We start from the raw sequence: 7,104 nt of genomic DNA, 5'->3' as shown, positions 1-7,104 counted from the left end.
GGGGGGGGGGGGAGGGTCCCACATCGATTGGAGAAGGGAACGAGTGCCAGAGAGGACGTCAGACCCCGAAGGGGATGGATTGTAAGATCTCACATTGGTTGGGGAGGAGAACGAAGCATTCTTTATAAGGGTGTGGAAACCTCTCTCTAGCAAACGTGTTTTAAAAACCTTAGGGAAAACCCGAAAGGGAAAGCTCAAAGAAGACAATATCGGCTAGCGGTGGGCTTAGAAATTCCTATCACTAATCACCCGACCCCAAGATAATTTCCTTCACATTATGCTCTTCTCACTTATTGGGATTATTAAATATAACACAAACATGGTGAAGAACAAGCATAAGATCAATTATCTCCAAAACTAAACATAATTGCTGCACTTAATCGGTCTAAATAACATTCTAGAGTTGCAAGATCATATACTTTAAGCAAGGCAAAAAGGTTTAAGACAGATGAAGCTGAAATACGAACGAAAATTTGTTGTTCTAAAGAACATAAAAAGATATTAGTCTCATTCATATCATAAGCATAATTGCTCACCATCTCTGTGTCGATATCCCCAGTAATTGAGTCAGCTAGTTGACTCAGAATCAGCTCCTCTTCCTCGTGATCCTTCAAGCAAGTTGCTAAAGAAACACAGACAAGAATCACCAGAACAACCAAACATCTCCTTTTGGCAACACCCATAAGTTGTGGAAATGTCATTATAAAAGCATAATATCCTCACATTTTCATCTATCCCCAACCCTAACTAAGATAACTCATCCAAACAATTCCAACCTTCAACAAAATCACCTCAAACTTTCAGAAACACGAATCCACGAAATCGCAGAACATCAAAACAAGAATTCCTGATAAAAAAGAAAAAAGAAATCGCAAAACAGAGCTCGACGATGATCGATTCCAATCATTTATTCCAGAAACAATCGGATAACGCAAGCAACCAAGGAGGCGATTCCATATTTAACGAAAAGATTGACAAAATAAGAGCGATGAAAGCCCCCTTACAAAAGACGAATCGATGATAATGAAGAGCAACAGACGCATTGGAAAGGCCTCCAATGAGACTCCGATTCTGACCAAATCCACCAAAAGAAGGTCGGAGGATTCGCCGACGCTGGAAACATTTGACCAAACGCGTTGGAGAGTTTTTTTGGACACAAGGTGCGGAAAACGAGACCACATTCAACGGTGGTATTGATTTTATTCAATTCGTTTTCTCTAAAACTTCTCAATCTAAATTCGTGGAGATTGCAAATCAGACATTTCCATTTCCTTCCTCAAAATTCTTCAACTAAATTTTGCCATTAAATCCACATTCCAAACCTCATAACAAAATACATATCAATTACGGGTTAAACTATAATAGATACCACAATAGACATTATGAGTCTATATATCTGCTTCGATGAATTAGATTTTTATTAGTTATTACAGTTCTTACCGGTTTTTGTTTTTGTAGGTGTGATGTCCCACATTGGTTGGGGAGGAGAACAAACCATCATTTATAAAGGTGTGGAAACCTTCCCCTAGTATAGACGTTTTAAAGCCTTGAGGGGAAGCTCGAAAGGGAAAACCCAAAGAGGACAATATCTGCTAGTGGTGGGCATGAGTCGTTACAAATGGTATCAAAGCTAGACATCGGACGATGTGCCAACCTTCTCGCTCTTCCTCAAAGAAGGGTAGACACGAGGTGGTGTGCCAGTAAAGACGCTGGCCCCAAAGGGGGTGGATTTGGGGGTGGTCCCACATCAATTGGAGGAAGGAAAGAGTGCCAGCGAGGACGCTAGGTCCCGAAAGGGGGTGGATTGTGATGTCCCACATTGGTTGGGGAGAGAGGAAGGAAAGAGTACCAACGAGGATGCTAGGTCCCGAAGGGGGGTGGATTGTGATGTCCCACATTGGTTGGGGAGGGAGGAAAGAAAGAGTACCAGCAAGGACGATGGGGTCCCGAAGAGGGGTGGATTGTGATGTCCCACATTGGTTGGGAGGAGAATAAACCACCATTTATAATAGTGTGGAAACCTTCCCCCAGACGCGCTTTAAAGCCCTGAGGAGAAGCCGGTGGATGTGAACAGTTACAGTAGGTATCGAGTTTTTAAATAAGATTTAGATTTGGATAATTTGTTACTAAATTATAATATTTTTTCGTATATAAACAATTTTTTGTTATTAAAATTCTCGCTCTATTTTGATATGGAAATTAAATTTTATTTTTTCTTCCAATTATATTTTATAAAATTTTAAGATTTTTTTTAATTAACAGCTAAATGAATATATATATATATATATATATATATAAAGAAAAAAATATGGAATTTATGACTTTTTATTTTTATTTTTAAAGTCAATATGATATATTTTATTCACTCCAACTACACACAAATTGGTCGTTTTCTAAATTAAATTATTATTTTAAAAAATGTATGAAAAAAGCCATCCACATGGAAATGGCGTTTTCGATGTGGGCCCGCAATTTTTAAAAAGTCTCCAATTGGTCAATTTTGAATATACCGCCCCAAGGCGGGAACCCGAAACCCGAAACCCGAAACCGGAAACCGGATGCGTACTCCAAATTTCAACTTTATAAAATATTTTATTTATTATAATTGAATTTTCCTTTTTTTTTTTTAATATAATTTTAGAAAATGTTTAATAATTTTTTTTTTAGTCATGTGAGTCGAGAATTTGAACTCCCAACTCTCGATAATACTTATTTTAGTCAAACGTTGACAATTACATTGCATTTTTAAACGTTTTGGTTGATGATATATATTTTAATAAGTTGAAAAGTGTTCATATTAGCACAATTACAAGTCGAATGCACGACCTTGAATTTTCTATCGAACACCATGAGCTACATAATGTCGATTTTCGAACAAAATTTTAATTAACTATTTAGAATTTTAGAGGTATTTTTATTAATTTAGTCTTTCGATTTTTATGACAAATATAAAAATAAAAAAAGAGAGGAAAAATAAAAAAAAAAATAATTATAATATATATACTGAGACGTTCATCAATGAGGATGTAGCTCAGATGGTAGAGCGCTCGCTTAGCATGCGAGAGGTACGGGGATCGATACCCCGCATCTCCATTTCCCACCCCCCTTTTTCCAGAAGTGGGTTTGGGCCAGATCCAATCGGCCCAATCCTAATGCTTCCAATTTTCCTCATATTAATTTATTACTCTTCCTTTATTTTATTTTAAATATTAATTGACTTGATAAAACAGTGGTGAATTAATAATACCTTAAATAAATATAAAAAAGTGTTGATATTGACTTTATTTATAATTAAAAATGAGTAAGCCAATAATTTATTATAAAATATAAGAATTTAAATTTATTATAAAATATAAGAATTTAAATTTATGAATGGCCTCTTTTTTATTTTCTAATTTTAATTTAATATATTTATGACTTAGTCATTAATTGACATTGATAATGTTCATAATTTCCTCTCTTTTTTTTTATTACATAATTATTATTTTCTCTATAAAATTGATTTTTTTTATTTAAAAAAAAAAACTATTTAAGAGAAATAGAAAAGGCCTGCCGACCTTGTAAATTGTTTGATGGAGTCTTGGCATCTCTTTTATTTATTTATTTATTTTGACATTTTCAAATTGTGACAATTTAAATATATATATATATATATATATATATATATATATATATATCACAATTTTATTTTTATTTTTATTTTACTATCGTTGTCATACGGTCAAATATCTCAAGTTTTAGAGTGTTTTTTTCCNTTAAAAAAAATCCATCATAATTGTAACGGCCCAGGTCCACCGCTAGCTGATATTGTCTTCTTTGGACTTTCCCTCAAAGCTGTGTATGCTAGGGGAAGGCTCCTCTCCGACCAATGTGCTCTTCGGGGCTCAAGGCTTTAAAACGCGTCTGCTAGCTAGGGGAAGGTTTCCACACTCTTATAAATGGTGGTTTATTTTCTTCTTCAACCAATGTGGGACATCACAATTCACCCCCCTTCGGGGTCCAGCGTTCTCGCTGACACTCTTTCCTTCCTCCCATCGATGTGGGACTGCCCCTAAATTCGCCCCAACGCTGGCACTTGCCCAGCGTCCTCGCTGGCACTCTTTCCTTCCTCCCATCGATGTGTGACTGTCCCCAAACTCGCCCCAACGCTGGCACTCTTTCCTTCCTCCCATCGATGTGGGACCGCCCCCAAATCCACCCTCCTTTGGGACCCAGCAAGAAGGCTGGCACATCGTTCAGTGTCTGGCTCTGATACCATTTATAACGCGCGGGGAAGGTTTCCACACCCTTATAAATGGTGGTTTGTTCCCATCCCTAGCCAATGTGGGACATCACAATAATTATCTGAAAACTCATTCAATCATAAATTCAATAAAAACCCGTCATAGTTATCCGAAATGGATGACATTTCAGACATATCAATTCAAGAAAACCCGTCAAAAGTATCTAAAAGCTCAAGAAAACCCGTCAGAAGTATCTAAAAGCTCATTCAACAACGAACAACATTTCAGACATATAAATTCAAGAAAATCCGTCATAAGTATCTGAAACTCATTCAACAGCAACGAACAACACTTCAGACATTTAAATTCAAGAATCGTACGTATCCGAAACTCATTTAACAACAGTGAACGATATTTCAAACATTTAACTTCAAGAAAACCCGTCATACGTACCTGAAACGACATTTAAGGTTTTGTTTAAATTGCAAAGTATTTAATATATGAATGTATACATTTATAGTCAAGTCCATTGTTTTTCCCTAGTGGCTATTATGTTTTGCATTCATATATATATATATATATATATATATATATATATATATATATATATATATATATATATATATATATAAAAATAAAACACCAACCCTAAGTTGAAAAAGGCCCTAAAAAATAGGCATTTTTGGGACCTGTAATCTGGAATGCTTGAAGCTGCAGCAAATTAGGTCAACTTCTTATCATATTAAGCCCTAATCATTATTAATCTAATCACCATTATATTGTTTATAATTACCCTTTACATTATTTCATTTTATTTCTTAATTTTAACGTATATAATTCAACTGGTTAAGATATATACTATTCTCGATTAAGAAAAAAGGTCAAAGATTCGATCTTGCCCATACACAAATAATTAATAATTTGTTTTTAAAATATCTTTAAACTTTCAAAGGGTTTCAACTATCACGGTCCTACATTTTTTACCGCGACCAGCCTTAAGGGGAACTAAGCCCCATATATGTTCTTCGTCCCGGCTTTGTGGCTTCGTTGGACCTTAGGCGAGGTTTGTCTTCGCCAATTGAACATCGCTTGTGCGGAATCCAAGCTTATTCGACCACACACGCCGCCTGCGCGTGCATTCGACATGCCTCTATATAGGCCAAGTCATTCGGCTTGATCTTGCCTCTGCTTGGGTCCAAGGTCTCTCAATGCACCATCGCATTTCATCTTGCCATCTCGATCTCCATCGACATGGCTCATATGTCATGACATAATCTCGAGTCTCAGGGTGTCGTCGGTCATCACAACTCACTTAGTCATGCCATCGAGAACGAGCCCGTGTGTCGCTCATCTCATCGGGACTTCCCAAACATCCATCTATCCGGATTCTATCGAGGCATTGGCCCTCCCGTGCCCATACCATGTTATTTACGGATATCGTGCTGGATAACGGGTGTATGTAGCAACCTCCAACTCGCGGGCTGAGGCGCAATACCGGCACACACGTGCTGCCCAGTACTGTCCTTGAAAAACCCATTTAAAAGGAAGTCAGCCAAGACACTCGTCTCGACACGCTCGCTCACACTGTGGAATTATTGAAGAAACATGGTCCTAGACTATAATTTTTTAAAAAATATTTACGAAATTACAGAAAAGGGCTTGATTAAAAAAAAAAAAAACAGTGGAATTATTGTAATAATTAGCACCGACAATTAAAAAAAAAAAAAGGAATTAATTTTAATTTTGGAATATTAAAAAGGGCATCCATTAACATCAAAGGGAATAGGACATTAGGGATCTGTCGTTGTCTTTGTTCCTTTTGGTGAAGAAAGGTGTAGCTAATGCTTTTAAATAAGGACACAAGTCAATGTCTTTTGAGTTTCATATGTTAGTGTCGGCAGATTCAATTGTTTCAAATAAAAATATTTTTTTCGGGTTATGTTCATTTCGATTGATCGTAGCTACGTGAGTATCGAGAAAAGTAGCTTGTTCTAGTGCCGGAATACGGAATAAGCAAATAAGTTAATTTACGGGAAAAACACCGAGGTTGGAGAAACACTGCTGTCTACAAGAACGAATTGTAATCACACTGAATTCTCTTCCCGACCCCAATTACAAAAAAGCACAGTCTTGAAACGTTATATGTCTCGTGTAACAAGAGTTTGGTATACTGGGTTTCAAGTGTTTGTTACTGGGACGGTTTGAAACAAAAGTTATAGACTTGTTCTTCGAGCCTATCACTTTATGATGAAAGAAAATTCTACTGTTTTGTGTAATTTGAATAACTTGAAAACCGATAATACTGTTGGGTTTTATGTCCTAAAACTCATAGTTTGTAAACAAAGATATATTCTATTTTCAATAAAGTTATTATTGTTGTTTATTCAGTAAAAATTGTTATTGAATAAAGTGAACTTTACGATCATTAATCTAAATCCAATAAACTAAGAACACTCTGGCTATAGTATGACTACTTGAATTATATGTAGAGACATAAGAGTGGATCAAGTTCAAGTATATAGTCAAAATGATCTATAGTATAAGGATAAGGCTGAGTACCTTATTCTGGGGACACTATGGATGCGGCCCACTTTTGTATATGATATAAACAATGCGATCACTAAATTGTGCATGTGGAGACATGTGAGTGGGGGCGTCCTATGCAATGAGTATTGCATAAGATCGGACCATGAAGAAAACCACTCTCACTTTATAAAGTCGTTTACTGTTGAGACTGATTTTCTTTTCATTCGATAACCTAGGTAACTCGGTTTTAATCCTGAGCTAACCATGAACTCCTGTTTATTCGGAATTATCCTTAGATTTGCATGGGTGAGAGTGGCTCTAGTTCGCCGACTCAACAGGCCTCCCATTTCAGGGG

General features: G+C 36.4%; 1 non-coding gene across 1 annotated transcript; it reads left to right on the top strand.

The window, feature by feature from the left end:
* Positions 1 to 3,020: 3,020 nt before the first annotated feature.
* TRNAA-AGC lies at positions 3,021 to 3,093 on the top strand. Its single transcript has one exon. It is a non-coding gene; the product is annotated as a tRNA-Ala (tRNA).
* Positions 3,094 to 7,104: the final 4,011 nt, after the last annotated feature.

This window comes from Cucurbita pepo, chromosome LG19 (assembly GCF_002806865.2).
Source record: "Cucurbita pepo subsp. pepo cultivar mu-cu-16 chromosome LG19, ASM280686v2, whole genome shotgun sequence".
NCBI lineage: Eukaryota > Viridiplantae > Streptophyta > Magnoliopsida > Cucurbitales > Cucurbitaceae > Cucurbita > Cucurbita pepo.
This window is presented reverse-complemented; position numbering and strand designations above follow the sequence as displayed.